General features: G+C 41.3%; 1 protein-coding gene across 4 annotated transcripts in view; it reads right to left on the bottom strand.

The window, feature by feature from the left end:
• The window catches only part of AGTPBP1 (ATP/GTP binding carboxypeptidase 1), a 148,474-nt gene extending 132,821 nt beyond the window's left edge, over window positions 1-15,653 (bottom strand). For all 4 annotated transcript variants that reach the window (XM_066367869.1, XM_066367871.1, XM_066367870.1 and 1 more), the window contains exon 1: window positions 15,526-15,653. The gene's annotated coding sequence lies outside the window, so the exon portion shown is untranslated. The remainder of the gene's footprint in view (window positions 1-15,525) is intronic.
• Between the last annotated feature and the right edge of the window lie 1,179 nt (window positions 15,654-16,832).

Below are 16,832 nucleotides of genomic sequence, written 5' to 3'. Positions count from 1 at the left end.
CCTATTCCAACTTGCGTTGTCTGTGGAAAACAACTTTCTAAATGCAGCAAAGACTCAAGTAATATTCAAAGGACACTAAACTACAAATTATAGTCATCTGACAAATTAAAGGTACTACTGGAACCCAAAAACAAATATAATAAAGTCTTTATTAAAAAAAGAAAAACAGCCCTGGCCGGTTGGCTCAGCGGTAGAGCGTCGGCCTGGTGTGCAGAAGTCCCGGGTTCGATTCCCGGCCAGGGCACACAGGAGAAGCGCCCATCTGCTTCTCCACCCCTCCCCCTCTCCTTCCTCTCTGTCTCTCTCTTCCCCTCCTGCAGCCGAAGCTCCATTGAAGCAAAGATGGCCCGGGCACTGGGGATGGCTCCTTGGCCTCTGCCCCAGGCACTAGAGTGGCTCTGGTCGCAACAGAGTGACGCCCCGGAGGGGCAGAGCATCGCCCCCTGGTGGGCAAAGCGTCGCCCCCTGATGGGCGTGCCGGGTGGATCCCGGTCGGGCGCATGCGGGAGTCTGTCTGACTGTCTCTCCCCGTTACCAGCTTCAGAAAAATACAAAAAAAAAAAAAAAAAAAAAAAAACCCACATACAATGAAAAGGCTGAGGTAGCAATTTACATAGTAGCAAATGAGGCAAGAATGCATAATTATGCTGAGTAAAATACCTATGGGAGATTTAGTAGGAGAAATTTTTAAAGTTGTGCAGTGCAGTAACAGTAAGGTAAGTCAACAAATTGACATTTAACATGATGTAAGATATCTATGTAATAAACAGAAAAACAAGTTTCTATTCAGACTGATGAATCTAGACTTCAACTGTAATAAGATTATATTCTATATATAAAGTATTTATAAATATTCTAAGACTTGAAAATAGTAGAATCAAGAAAACATTTTTTCTACAGAATACGGCCCACAGCTAGCAAAAAAAAAAAAAACCCACCAAAATATTTAATATTCTGTCCTCCTCTGTGGAAACAGTAGGTCTGTTTTGGAGGAACTATGTTGGCATCTGTATTGATGCTGCACCTAACATCAATAGCCAGCTCCATGTGAACATATTCCTCTCTTATTTTTTTTTATTTTTTTTCTCTTTTTTTCTCTTTTTTTTTTTTTTGTATTTTTCTGAAGTTGGAAACAGGGAGGCAGTCAGACAGACTCCCGCATACGCCCGACCGGGATCCACCCGGCATGCCCACCAGGGGGCGATGCTCTGCCCATCTGGGGTGTTGCTCTGTTGCAACCAGGGCCATTCTAGCACCTGAGGCAGAGGCCATGGAGCCATCCTCAGCACCCGGGCCAACTTTGCTCCAATGGAGCCTGGGCTGTGGGAGGGGAAGAGAGAGACAGAGAGGAAGGAGAGGGGGAGGGGTGGAGAAGCAGATGGGCGCTTCTCCTGTGTGCCCTGGCCGGGAATCGAACCCGGGACTCCTGCACGCCAGGCCGACACTCTACCACTGAGCCAACCAGCCAGGGCCACTCTTATTTTTTTTAATTAAATAAAAAAATTAATTTAATTTAATTTAAAAATACCTGACTTCACATCACAATGTTTTCATAAAGAGCTAAGTGTCAAAAGTTCTGGGAGAAGAAATGAAAAAAGTTCTATGTAAAGCTATAAAAATGATTAACTTTATTAAACAAAAACCTGTACATTCAAAAATGTTTAAAGAACTATTATATGTGGAAACCTAGACAAAGAGCAGATAAAATTCCTGCTACAGTCTCTATCAAAAGAGCAGTAGCAATCATTACTCAAGCACTATATTATAAGACCCAAAGTTTCAAGTACTGGCCTGACAGCTTTGAGCTTCACAAGGCCCCAAAGGCCAAATGGGAGTCCTCCCACTCTTGCCATTCATGCCACATATCCGGTGGGGAAAGCTCCTCACCCAGCTAGTTCCAAGATCAGCCAAACCAGTTGTACTACCTTCAGCCCAAAACTAACTAATTTCAGTCCCCGGCCACCTCTCAGAATTATGCAAACAAAGTAATCACAAACTCCCATAGTGAAGCGGTAGGAGGCTTACTTCATCCTTTTGTTACTACAAAGCAGGGGTGGGGAACGTTTTTGGCTGAGAGAGACATGAACGTCACATATTTTAAAAAGTAATTCCATGAGAGCCATACAATGACCCGTGTACATTACGCATTATCCAATAAAAATTTGGTGTTGTCCTGGAGGACAGCTGTGATTGGCTCCAGCCACCCGCAACCATGAACATGAGCGGTAGGAAATGAATGGATTATAATACATGAGAATGTTTTATATTTTTAACGTTATTATTTTTTTATTAAAGATTTGTCTGTGAGCCAGATGCAGATCAAAAGAGCCACATCTGGCTCGCAAGCCATAGGTTCCAGACCCCTGCTACAAAGCCTGTCTTTCACAGACCCCTTGGCTAGTTCACTGTATTCCCTAGGGCCACCCCATGTGGTATGCAGTATCTTCCTCTCCCATGTTGTGAGTATATATGACCAACAAATTGCTGTAATCTCATCTGACCAGTGTCAGGTAGTGCCCATTTCATACCACTTAGAACAGAAGATCCCTACTTCACCAATGGATTGAACTGGAGGTGATAAAAACAATTATATCCAAACTTTCTATTCAAACTAAGATCACAGCTGTAGATGTTACCATATCTATGGAAGAGTTCCCTGGGACCCAAAAATTATTTTATGGATCCTCCAGTATGTAAAGATTGAGAAAGGCTAGTCTAGTCTCTTGTAGGGAGGGCTGATGCAGACCATAACAGGTCCTGGTCCAGTGTACTTCTACAGCTGGTAGGTATAGAAAAAAATTCCTGACCACAACAGCTTTCTGATTTTTAATATAGGAGTGTGGATCTAGCAATGAAGATCTAGGAGCAATCTCACAATTACACAGGAGGCCTCATAATCATAAAGGAAAGAATACCTCTCTTGGTTTCTCAGTTCTGTGCAGAGGTTTGGAGGTTGTTCCTTGAAGCTCAACCTAGAGTGTCTTTCTTTAGATCTCCAAAAAATTCTGTAAACCACTTAATGCCTGTGCCAGACATTAATTTATTGCCTGTCACCTCCAAAATCACTTTTTGCCTGTTCTGTGAAAATGGATTTATGCCCTTAAAATATTCACTTCCTTGTCAGCTGGCATAATACTAAGCTTTGTCAAGAGGGCACTGGAAAGACGTTGCAGAGGAAAGAATTTTGCTTCTGGGTCCAGCGTGCTCACGAGGCTGCAGCAGACAAGGAGTGTCCAGGACCCAGTCCTGCAACAAGGATGGCTTCTCCAGCAACCGGTGCCTGCACACGTGCAGCCTCTCCAACAGGAGCCCAGGCAGCACTGAAGCACAGTGACTCCGGTGAGACATCTCACCATGAACAGCTTTCCCTGGCAGCCTAGATGGTGGATATCAGCAAATTGGCCACCGGAGCTGCTTGCCTTGACCTTGCCCTTTTCCAGCAAGGTATAGATCTCAGTGGGGGAGGGAGCTACACTCTATTTCAGCCCTAGAAGTAGTAACTACTCTTTATATCAGCTAGTCCTATATTCCTTAGAGTTTTCTTTTTCTTTTTGTTTTTTCTGAGTTATCTTTATTTTACTGGTAAAATCCCTCATTGTTCCAACCACATTATAGTTAACAGTTCTTCATATAACTCTCCCTATTAAATGGCTGTGTGGTTTCTATATCTTGAGTGGACCAGATTGATACATCCCAACAATTCTCTCAGCCATTTAGTATGGAAGAGTAAATAAACCCTCTCTGCTTAAGGTATCTATAGTAGTCACTGTGTTCTTCTTCAATAAAGAATTTTGTGGAAGATGCCCTGACCAGGTGGCTCAGTGGATAAAGTGTTGTCCCCACGTGCCGAGGTTATGGGTTTGACCCCTGGTCAGGGCACAAGAAGCAATCAATGAGTACACAACAAAATGGAACAACTAAGTGGAACAGCGAGTTGATATCTCTTTCTCTCTCTCTCCTTTCCTCTCTCCCAAATCAATGGGAAAACCTTTTTTTAAAATGTTGTGGAGAAAAATCACATAATATCCTGAGAGATTAGATAAATCTCTGACATCATCTTGTCAGGAAGTGACACTAATCACGCACAGCCAGGGATAAGAATGGCTACTAAGGATTACAATTCTAGGTCGGTCTATTAAATACTTTAATTGTAATATTAATTCCATCTTAGGCTATTATCATTCCTATTATGCCTAACCACTATTTGAAATCTTAGTCTACAGTGAGATACTCCTTCATACCCACTAAAATGGGTATGATAAGTAATAAACAATTAAGGTAATAATAAATGTTATCAAGAATGTGAAGAAACTAGAGCCCTCATGAATTGTTGATGGGAATGTAAAATAGCACAGCTAAAATGGAAACAGTCTAGCAGTGCCTGTAAAGGCTAAACATAAAGTGTCCATATGATTCAGCTATTCCATTTCTAGGAATATACTCCCCCCAAAAATGAAAACCTATACCCACAGAAAACTTGTATAGAAATGTTCATAGCCCCTTTATTCATAATAACCGAAATGTGGAAACCCAAATGCCCATCAATGAATAAATGGATAAATAAAATGTGGCATATCCATATAACGGAATATTATTCAGTGATAAAAAAAAAAAGTACTGATATGTGACCTAGATAAAACTTAAAAATATTATGTTAAGTGGAAAAAGCAAGTCATGAAAAACCACATCATTATATGATTCCATTTATATGAAATATCCAGAATAAGTAAATGTATAGACAGAATAATGGTTATCCAGGACTAGGAGAGATGCAGACGGGGGGTGGGAGGAGAGGTCTTAAAGGGTGTGGGGTTTCTTTTTAAGGTAATCAAAATGTCCTGAAATTGACTGTGGTGATGGCTGCACAACTCTGTGAATCTACTAAAAGCCACTGAATAGCACACTTTTGATGGGAAAATTGTATGGTGAGTTATATCTCAACAAAATAGCACAAAAAGGTTTTTTTGTTTAAAAAGAAAGTTAGCCCCTACAAGAACTTTCATAATACAACCATTTCTAAATTAGGGTTAGGAATTACGTTCTCTGTACCTCAATGCCTACTTTCCATGATAAAATACTATATACTTTTGCACAAAAGCAAAACTACTGACTCACCTGGGTCTTTGGGAGATGTATTCTGAGTTTTTTATCCAATAGAAGTTTAAAAAAAAAAAAGCTCCATTAACAATCTATGCAGTCATCTGAAAATCCACAGAATACATAACCCGAAATTGGGGGATAAGTCTGCATGAGTTAGTTGACTTTTATATTGATATATTTAAAGATGGCTTGTACTAAAATTATATGTGGGAATTTGACTTTAGCAGAAAACCATATAGTAAAATCAACTTCGTCAAGCTATCCTATCATATGTAAGGAAAAGCAGCAATTTTTAATAGTCTAGCTCAAGAAAAGTACAAAATTTTAGATCTTCTGAATTTTTAAGATTTTCCTCAACCAGAATTAGTTCCAGAGCCCTGGAAATCTAGAACACCGAAACACTAATCCTCACTAACTCAAGCCTGAAATCAAGTCCATTAGCCAAGTAAAGAGCGTGCACATACACCAGGAATTTCATACACGTAAGCTGTCCTAATTTTCATTCCACAAACAATCCACAGAAGAAATTCACTTCATGGTTTTAAATTTATTACAAGTCAAACTGTTAAAAAAAAAAAAGAAAAAAGAAAAAAAATTCAAAGAAATATACACTCTTCACACTCCAAAGTCCCTTCTAAATCTTTTAAGTTCAGTCCGAGGAAATATGATTCCCTTCTAACTTGCCTTGCTTAAATAACTTGGTCCAGTTCCCATTAAACCAGAATAACCTCACTATTTTACTCTCATCTGTTTACAAATAGGTTTCCCTACAAGATACCATTAGACAAAAAGCTTCCTCTGTTTAAAAACATTTGAGAAACACTGCTCTAATTAACAATGATAGCCTTTGCTGTTAAATACCAGATATTGTTCCTGTTGGAGTGGGTGCAGGCAACCAGGGGAAAACCGCAGTTAAAGAACATCTGGGTAGCTGGTTCAGCCACAGGATATGGGCAAACAGCTGCACTAAATATGCATTATCTTTTGTTGGCTTTCTCTAATTGTTTGATGATTTAAAAGGAATAAGTCACTTTTCAAGAACATAAGAGAGCTACAATTACTCCCCACACTAGCTATGTCAATGTAACAAAAAATTGCAATCTTGAGTATTTAATAAGAAACAACCCAAAGAATATATCCATACCTTTGGCAACATAATTTAAAAAAAAAGTGAGAAACTGAGGAGAAGGAGATTTTTAGTTAGTTTTGTTAGTTAAAATACACACATATATAGAGAGAGGAGTAACATTTCTAGCAATAGGCAGATAGAGAATATTTACCATTTAAATTAAGAGAAAAATATGTATTCACTGAATATGGTCTATGCTAAATTAATATATTAAAGCAGCCGTTTTTATCTAGTTACCTTATTAATATGACATCCAAGTATAAGTTTATTAATGTTTCAGCCCAATGTGCAAACAGGCAAATTTATTTCACATATATTATTGTCATTAACTTTATCAAAAAAATGTGATTAAGAGTAAACCTATAAAAAAGATTATACCTTTTACCTTTCTTCGTCATGCATCCTCATTAAAAACACAAGTTTGAGCCCTGGCCAGTTGGCTCAGTGGTAGAGCGTCGGCCTGGCGTGCAGAAGTCCCGGGTTCGATTCCCGGCCAGGGCACACAGGAGAAGCGCCCATCTGCTTCTCCACCCCTCCCCCTCTCCTTCCTCTCTGTCTCTCTCTTCCCCTCCTGCAGCGAGGCTCCATTGGAGCAAAGATGGCCCAGGCGCTGGGGATGGCTCCTTGGCCTCTGTCCCAGGCACTGGTAGCAACAGAGCGACACCCCAGAGCGACAGAGCATCGCGCCCTGGTGGGCAGAGCGTCGCCCCTGGTGGGCGTGCCGGGTGGATCCCGGTTGGGCGCATGCGGGAGTCTGTCTGACTGTCTCTCCCCGTTTCCAGCTTCAGAAAAATACAAAAAAAAAAAAAAAAACCCACAAGTTTGAGTGGTTCATTACTCCACCAATGATGTCCTAGCACTTACAAAAGGTCTAATTTATTTTGCTATGTGATGCTTTAATCAAACTAAAAGTTACAGGGTCTCACTGTTGGGGAAGTAGAATCCCACTACACTTCAATTTAATTTGGTTATTTAAAATAACTCTTCCCCCAACTCAGATTCCAATGACTATTTTTAGATTTAAACAAATGCCAAAATGCCTCGATCTGTATAGGTGATAGATGAGCTTAAAATTCTTACCTTGAAACAAACATTTCCATTGCCTCTAACCTAACTCTGACCCATTAAAATGGTTTATGTTTTATTTGTTTTAAGGGAAGTACTAGAGCCAAAGTCAGCTCCCACTAATATCTCCAATAAGAATCAAAATATACAAGATATGAAGGACTCAGAAAGCTATGAGGCATATTAAAAACAAGTAGAAAAATGACAGAAGTTCCTCCTTATCAGAAATGTAAAGAAATTAAACTCTCCAATCTGAAGAGATTGGCAGACTGGAAAAAAAAACAAAAACAAAAAACAAAAAAAAAACTATGATCCAACTATATGCTCTTCAACAAACTCACTTTAGAAACAAATAGATTGAAAGTGAGAAAAATATCCCATGCAAATAGTAATCAACAGACAGCAGAGATAGCTATACTAATATAAGACAAAACAGACTTTAGATCAAAAAGAAGTTACAAGAGACAAAGGACACCATATGTTAGTAAAAAGTTCAAAAGAGCAAGAAGATATAACAAGAATAAACATCACATACCTAATAACCATAAAAATATATGAAGCAAACATTGAAAGACTTAAAGGGAGAAAAAGACATTTCTACAACATTAGTTGGAGGCTTCAATATCCCATTCTCAATAATGGATAGAACAACCAAAAAGCAGATAAAAAAGCAACTACGTAAACAACACAATAAACCAATGAGACATACACAGAACACTCTACCTAACAGCAGAATACGCATTCTTCTCAAGTGCATATGGGACATTCTCTAGGATACAATGTATGCCAGAATACGCATTCTTCTCAAGTGCATATGGGACATTCTCTAGGATACAATGTATGCCAGGCCACAGATTAGGTCTTAATAGATTTTTTTTAAAAACAGATATACAAAGTACCATCACCAGCCACAAAATGATAAAGTTAGAAATCAGTAAGAGAAGGAAAACTGGAAATTTCACAAATTTGTGGAAATTAAATAACACTCCCTTAAACAACCAATGGGACAAAGTCGAAATCACAAGGGTACTTAGAAATACTTAAGAGACAAATGAGAACAAAAACACAACAGACCAAAATTTATGGGACACAGAGAAAGTACTGCTCGTCTGGAAAACTTATAGCTATAGACACATTAAAAAAGAAGAAAGCTCTCCAATAAACAACCTAACTTTACAATTTAAGGAACTAGAAAAAAGAGGAACTAAACCCAAAGCCAGAAGGAAGAAAATAAATTTTAAAAATTTTGGTAGAGATAAATGAAATGAAAAATAAAAAAATAATAGGAAAAAAAAAGCAATGAAACCAGAAGTTGGTTCTCTGAAAACATTAACAAAATTGACAAACCTATAGCATGTTAACTAAGAGAAAAAATTCGAAAGCTTTTTAGGGTGCTCAATAATTTTTTAAGAGTTTATAAGGGTCCCAAGACCAAAAGTTTTAAAACATCTGACTTAAAGAACACAGTATTACCACCAGATCCCTGCAAACCAAGAACAAGAAGTACATAAAATCATTAATTAAAAAAAAAAAACTTTCCTAAGAAAATTACATGCCAGCTGAAAAGAAACACAGTATCAAATCAAAACTAACCTCACACTAAGTAATACCAGTAACGAAGAAAACAAAACAAAGACAATGCATAGCAGAAAGTGATTTTGTATATGCTAGAAATATCATGCAATATTTCGGTCAGATAAACACATGCATACCCATCAATAATTTGATAGATAATATTTTTCATAACAGCATATGACAAAGAAGCGTAATCGCATACTCAAAAACAGGTGATTAAAATAGCGGCCACCACCACCACCAGGAGGGAGACAATCCAAGGTCCTGTCAGAAGGGACACACACACAGTGATACTTCAGCAACTCTCAGGCAGCATCTCAGGACACCGGCACAGGGTCCAGCTGTTCTATTTAAAACCAAATTATATGCTTCCAGGGCAGGACAGTGAGACTAAGCTCTCTGTCTTTAAGCCCAAAAGAACGAATGGGTCTTAGTAGACTTCATCTGCACTAACACTGCTCCATCAGCCCAAAGTCCTTCTTCAGCTTACTAGATTCCTTAAAAGACTGAAGAAAGCAGTAGCAGTAATCCTTATTGAGCACTTACTATGTGCCAGGCTAAGCGTGTTATGTGTATTAGCTCATTTAATGGTCAATCATCTCAAGGGTGTAACCACTATTACCCAGTTTTTTGAAGCTGAGATAACTGAAGCACAAAGAGGATAAATAACTTGCTTCTAAAGCAAAGCCAGGATTCAAACCCAGCCAGTCTGGCTCTGAGGCCCAACCCCTTAGTCATACAGTGTAGGACAGCATCAGTGTCACCAACAAATAACACGTAAAGTCTAAAAGTCAGTGCCCACTCTACCCATGATCTACCAGAAGCTCCAAATTTGCAGAGAACCCTCTGGCAGGTTCATTTCTTACAAATGATGTTCACCTTCCAAGTACTGAGGGACTTCAAGCAAGAAGAGTAGATTTTAGATGGTAAATACTATAAAGATTTTTTTGCAAAACACTAAAATGTAGAACATGATACAAATTAGATAATTTCACAAGTCGTGGACCTCTTTTCCCTCTGCTATTAAAGATAAAACATTATATAAGCTTCTAGCTAGACTGTTATAAAAAGAATAATGCCTCAATTCAAGTCAACAAAAATTTCTTCTTCAAAGAAATTTTTAGCCTGACCAGGCGGTGGCGCAATGGATAGAGCGTCAGACTGGGATGCGGAAGACCCAGGTTCGAGACCCCGAGGTCGCCAGCTTGAGTGCAGGCTCATCTGGTTTTTGCAAAAGCTCACAGGCTTGAGCTCAAGGTAGCCGGCTTGAGCAAGGGGTTACTCGGTCTGCTGAAGGCCCACAGTCAAGGCACATATGAGAAAGCAATCAATGAACAACTAAGGCGTCGCAATGAAAAACTGATGATTGATGCTTCTCATCTCTCCATTCCTGTCTGTCTGTCCCTATCTATCCCTCTCTCTGACTCTCTCTCTGTCTCTGTAAAAAAAAAAAAAAAAAAAGCAAAAAAAAAGAAAATTTTAATTTAATACATTTAAATATTTTTGCAGTGTTGGCTAATTACAAAGGTAACTCTCAGTCTACCCTCTTCATTTCAGAGTTCAGAGTGAGGCTGTAGTTCTAAATATGTGCCCAAGCAATTCAAGACACGGTTCTAAGGTCATTAAAAATGAACTTAAGGCCCTGACCAGTTAGCTCAGTCAGTTAGAGCACCATAGGGAAACACCAAGGTTTCGGGTTGGATCTCTGGTCAGGGCAATGCAGGAAGCCACCAGTGAATGCACAACTAAGTGGAAAAACAAATGCTTCTCTTTCTGTCTGTCTGTCTCCTTTCCTCTCTGTTTCTCTAAAATCAATCAATTAAAAAATGAACTTAAAAATTCATCATAGAACTTAATTCAAGAAAAGTAGAATGGCAAACCGAACAAGTCATATTATAACACTATTTAAGGATGAGAAGTGGATAAGAAACAGATATAACTATCTCACGGTAATTACACAGGACATCCTTACAGATACAGTGATGCCTTGAGATACGAGCAGGCCAACATATGAATTTTAAGATACGAGCTGCGACTCAGTCTGTATTTTTGTTTGATATCCAAGTGAAATTCCGAGATACGAGTGTGATTCGGGAAGCTGCCGCTAGTTGGCGCATTGGCGCACTGGTCCAGTATCGGCAGCACAACACCAGCATCTCGTTCTTTCTCACGTGTTACCCGCAGAATCAAGTCAAATCTAGTGTGCTGTGCTCGTTCTAGCATCATTTTTGCATTTTTTACTAACTTTTTTGATGTGCTATCATGGGGCTGAAGAAAGTGAGTGTAAAGGACAGTGGTGAGAGGAAGAAGAGAATGATGTCGATAGAAGTAAAGCAAGAAATGATAGAAAAACATGAGCGTGGTATACGAGTGATTGAACTGGCAAGGCCGTATGACCGCAATACATCTACAATTTGTACCATTCTTAAAAAAAAGGATGCCACCAAAAGTGCAAATCCAGCAAAAGGAACTACAATTCTGTCCCAATTAAGGACAAATATCCATGAAGAAATGAGGAAGCTTCTGCTGGTGTGGGTGAAAGAGAAAGAGCTGGCAGAAGATACAGTGACGAAGACTAATATGTGAAAAGACTTGTATTATTTACGGCAAATTGAAGAAGAAAGAGCCATCAACCTCTAAAGAGGCAGCAGAAGATACGTTTAAAGCAAGTCACGGCTGGTTTAAAAATTTCAAGAAAAAAAAAAAAGAAAATTTCAAGAAGAGATCTGGCATCCACTCAGTGGTGAGGCATGGTGAAGCTGCGAGTGCTGATGTTAAGGCAACTGAGGAGTACATCGCACATTTTGCTGCGCTTATAGCAAAGGAAGGCTACATCCCCCAACAAGTGTTCGACTGTGACGAAACAGGGTTGTTTCGGGAAAAAAATGCCCCAGAGGACTTTCATCACAGCAGAGAATTAGTTGCCAGGCCATAAACCCATGAAGGACTGTCTGACCCTCCTTGCATTGTGTGTAAATGCTAGCGGTGACTATAAAATAAAGCCACTGCTACTGTATCATTCTGAAAATCCTCAACCCTTTAAGACTCACAAGATTCTTAAAGAAAAACTGCAGGTTAATTGGCATGCCAATGTTAGGGCATGGATACGCAGCAGTTTTTTATTGAATGGGTAAATCTTGTCTTTGGTCCTGCAGTGAAGAAATATCTTCAAGAAAATAAACTCCCGATGAAAGCATTACTAATCATTGAAAATGCTCCAGCCCACCCACCTGGTCTTGAAGATGACATTCTCAGTGAGTTCAAATTCGTCAAAGTCCTCTACCTCCCACCCAACATGACTTCAATCTTGCAACCTATGGATCAGAGCTAATTTCCAACTTTAAAAAGCTTTACACAAAGCATTTGTTCCGCTGCTGCTTTGAGGTGACTGAGAATACAATTCTAACCCTTCGAGGGATTTGGAAAGATCACTACATCATGATATGTTTACGCATTATTGACTTGGCATGGCAAGAGGTTACAAGAAGAACCTTGAACTCAGCATGGAAAAAGTTATGGCCTGATGTTGCAGACAGGGACTTTGAAGGATTCGAACCAGAGACTGAGACCGAGGTAGAAGCGTTGGAGGAGATTGTGTCCCTCAGAAAGTCGATGGGTCTGGAGGTAGATGAGGGTGACATAAATGAGCTCGTGGAGGAACATGAGGAGGAATTCTCAACTGAGGAGTTGAAGGAGCTACAGATGATGCAACATAAGGAGCTTCTGCAAGAGATTAGTAGTGAGGAGGAGGTAGAGTCGGAGGAAGCGATTTCTACAAATGAAATTAAAGACAGGCTGGCAGTGTGAGAGAAGCTTTCAAGTTTCATTGAAAAGAAACACCCAGAAAAAGTTTCAACTGGTTGTGCTTCAGCACTTTTTAATGACACTTGTTTGTCACATTTCCATAACATTTTAAAAGGCAGGAAAAGCGAACCTCTTTAGATAGATTTTTATTCAAAAGTCTTGCAAGTGAAAGTGCCAAAAGTGCCGCCAAAAAGGCAAAAACAGGTGATGATTAAATGAAAAATACGTAATGTTAAGTGTAGGTTAAGCTTAGAGTTAAGAAAGTACATTTTTTTACAATTAGGTTTTTGTGTTTCATTTTAAGTAAAGAAAGTGCAGTTTTAGTTTTGTTTAAAGAAAATGCAGTTTTAGTTTACATTCAGTGTTAAGAAAGTGCAGTTTTAGTTTACGTGTCTACAGTGCCTGCATCCCTTCCTCCCTCCCACTTCCTCTGCTATTCACCTCCGTTAGCCGCACTCGTCTGTCTCCAAGGTAAGAATACAGTACAGTACTAAATAACACTTTTTTCTTTTATTTCATATATTTACTTATGCATTGGTAAAGTATACATGTGTGTTTCTTAATTAAAAACATGTCTTTTTTCATAATTTAGGATGGTTTGGGGATGTTTCACAGGGCTGGGACAGATTAAATCTATTTCAGTTATTTTAAATGGGAGAAATTTGTTTGATATACACGTTGACTGACGAGCTCGGTTACAGAACGCATTAAACTCGTATCTCAAGGAACCACTGTATTCCAGTTTGGTCTGGTTTTAAATTTTGGCACATGTTTTAAAATATGTACCATTTAAAGTGCCTTAAATAAACGACTACTTTTTTGGTCTACTGAACTGAAAACATTCCACAATACAATTACAAAAATAACTTCCTGGTTTTCTCAGGAAAAAAGACAATTCAGTAGAAGAATGCAGAGATTAATATGGTAACTCGATTTACCTAAAGATTACAACAAGGGTGGACATAAAAGATAAGTGGAAATTAGTGGTCAAGAAGACTGTTTAAGTCCTATCTAACTACAATTTGTCATTGTCCCAGTAGAGCCCAAGCTCTACATCAATCAGGTGTCCCTGATTCGACTTCCCCGTGCAGTGGGACACTCCTGCTTATCAGCGGGGCTGGCAGCCTCTTCGAGACTACTCTTGAGGTGGCTCTGAGGATACTACTAATCAGTGCTGACACTAACTGCCACCGGAGGAAAAGCAGGAGACCGACACACAGAGTTAGTTGCAATAATCACACAGGCAATTTATTACTCACAAATCCTTTTTGGTGTGCCTGGGTACAGCTTAAGGGGGGCCCAGGGGGCGTGCTCCTCTCGGCTGTCTTTGGTCAGAGCTCAGAGCGGCATGGAGACAGTTCACGTTCATGTTGGAGTCTGGGTGACTACCTCAGTAGCGGGCCTCTCAGCTTTAGTACCTTTTCTGGCCAACACCTTCTAACAGGTGTCAATCTACAGGGTTATCACTTCAAGCCACCTTTTTGGGAGTTCCTCGCAGGGAACCCCTTTTATGTTAATCTCCTAAAATGTTACATCAAACCACTTTTTAAGATGTTCTTATTTACCTTAACTTGACAAAATTATGACATCAAGTCACTTCTCTATGTATAACTTCACACACATACTAACTGGGCCCTGCTCGAAAGTCAGAGTCTGTTGATCACATCTGCACACACTATATTAATTCCTATCCAGACGGCATAACTATATTTAATTTTCTTAATTAATTTTATATATCTTCCATATTTTTTTTATATTTCTATATATTTAATTACTATAACATTATATTACTACAACAGTCATGCATTACAAACCTGGCTACAATTCTAAATACCTTTTTAAAAAAGAAAAACACCCACACAGAATTAAGATTACCAAAGAACATTTCCGTTAAGTGTTAGATCCTATTAGGTCATCGGCAGTGCTAGACCTTCAGACACTTGAGCAAGCTATCTGAAAATGAGAAATGGGCTTGCAATTACCAACATTCACAGCGAGTACACTAAGATGTATTAAAACTCCATTCTATTAATGGATAATGGCTAGGAAAGAAAACCAACGGAACGGACTCTAAACTACACTGGTACTAATAGGCTTCGATGACATCAGAGAGTGGGGAAAGCACGACTTTGTGTAGGGGTTGCAGGTGTCCTTGAATTGAATACATGCAATTAAGAACCCGCAAATCAGGAAGGAAGCTGTAAAGCAACTCTGCACTGTCATCTAGGGCGATCTGATGCAGGTTCAAATCAAACCCACAAGGGGACAAGTTGTAAACAGAGAACACGCTTCAGGCCAAAATACCCATTGAGAGGAAGCAAATCGAGCCACCGCGGATGTCACACCACACCCACTCCACCTTGAAGCCACGCACACCTGGGGGGAGGGGTGATGGGCTGGGTACTAGAGTGGGTAGAGAAGGGCGCGCTCCCGCCCCCGGCCCGCCGCCCCCCTCGGCGACAAGCGCTCGAAGTCGGTGAGAAAGGGCAGGGCACCGAGGCCGCCTCTGCTGGGAGATTACGCCGAGGACCCTCCGGGGGGATGGGGGTAGGAGGGCGACCAGGTGTTCGTGGGTGGAAGCAGGATAGAGTGTATTTCAGAACAGCCAAAGCCCCAGCCCATCAGGGATTTCCCTCAAGATCCTGTCCAACCCCCTCCCCAAGACACGCGTTACACAACCTGTCAGGTTAAGATCGGAGGGGTTCCAGGGCGCAGACCGCGGCGGAGCTGGAGTCGCTCTTCCCCAGCCCCCAGGACGCCGCGGCCCGAGAGGAGTAGAGGGACACCGGCGGGCGGGAAAGCCGCGGAGAGGGTCGGCCGGCCGATCGCGCGGACGGCGGCGGGGCGCTCACCGGTTAGGAGAGGGAGCTAGCAGGGAGTGGGCAGAGCCACACCACCTGGCTCCGCGCAGGCACTGCCGGCGGCTGCTCTCTAGACGCACGGCGGAGCCCTCGCCGCCCGCCGCCTGGTGTTTTCATACAATCCCCGATCGCAGGCGAGGCAGCAGCGGCGGCGGCGGAGGAACCTTCCCGCATCCCGGGCAACGTCAGCGCGGCGCCCCGCCCACCGCACGCTTTGGCCCACTCACCCGCGCGCGCGCGGGGAGGGAGCAAAGAAGCCGGAGCGCGCCTGTGCGCGGGCAGGGGAAGCGTGCACCAGGGAGAGGCGAGGCACGCGCGTGGGTGGGGTTAGGGAGCGCGCGTGGGCAAAGAGGGAGTCTGCGCGCCGGGGCGGGCAGCGAAGGCTTGGCCAGATGGCCAGAGGGGCTGTAGCGCGCCCACGCCACCCCCACCCCGGGGCCCTGGTCCATTGCGGCCGCCAGCCGAACCAAACATTGTCAGGCGGATACCCACTTTCGCAAATCACCCCCTTGTAGGCTCCCACTTAGAACCCCCACCTTTTCCCGCAACCAAGTGGGCCCCTACCCCTACTACTATCAATCTCCCAACCTCTTAGGAGGCTTTTAGCAGCATCGGACAAGCGGTTCTTAGCTCTCCCCACGTGGTACCGGATCACATCAGTCCCTGGGGCCCGCGGTAACGCTTAGCCCTTTCCTGACCTCAAGGCGAATCCATAATAAGAAGCTGGAAGGCAAGCCGATTTCCCAGTTGGGCTCCCAGAGCACAACGAAAATGCACCTTGTAAACAAATACATGCCTAGTGCAGCAGCGAAGAAAATAGCATGCTGATTATTTTTTGCTTTTCTGTGTTGTGCCTACATATAGTCACGAAAACGGGCAATGCTAAATTGGCCACTGAAACCAAAGATGGAATGTTGTATCTGAGCCAAAGTAATGCTTCAGACAGATTTAATACTGATACACCCCCTTCTGTTTTGACTGTAATATTAATAAATACACTTACTTTTTTCAAGAGCTTGTATCGTGGTTACTGCTGATTATAATAGCTGGTAAGGAATGTAACATTATTACCAGATAGGGCAGTGATTTTCAACCAGTGTGCTGCAGGAATTTTTAAAACATGTAATACCTGACTATTTAGTTAGGGGCACTGACCTCTTTTTCCTTTAAGCTGCCAAATAAAAAAGTGGCAACAGCCAACACAACAATAGTGTGTGAATGAATCAAAATTATACCTACTTTTTTGTCAGATCAACAAAAAAATATAACATTTTTTGGTGTTCCACAGAATTTTAGTA

Source organism: Saccopteryx leptura, chromosome 2, assembly GCF_036850995.1.
Source record: "Saccopteryx leptura isolate mSacLep1 chromosome 2, mSacLep1_pri_phased_curated, whole genome shotgun sequence".
In the NCBI taxonomy this organism is placed as follows: Eukaryota; Metazoa; Chordata; class Mammalia; order Chiroptera; family Emballonuridae; genus Saccopteryx; species Saccopteryx leptura.
This window is presented reverse-complemented; position numbering and strand designations above follow the sequence as displayed.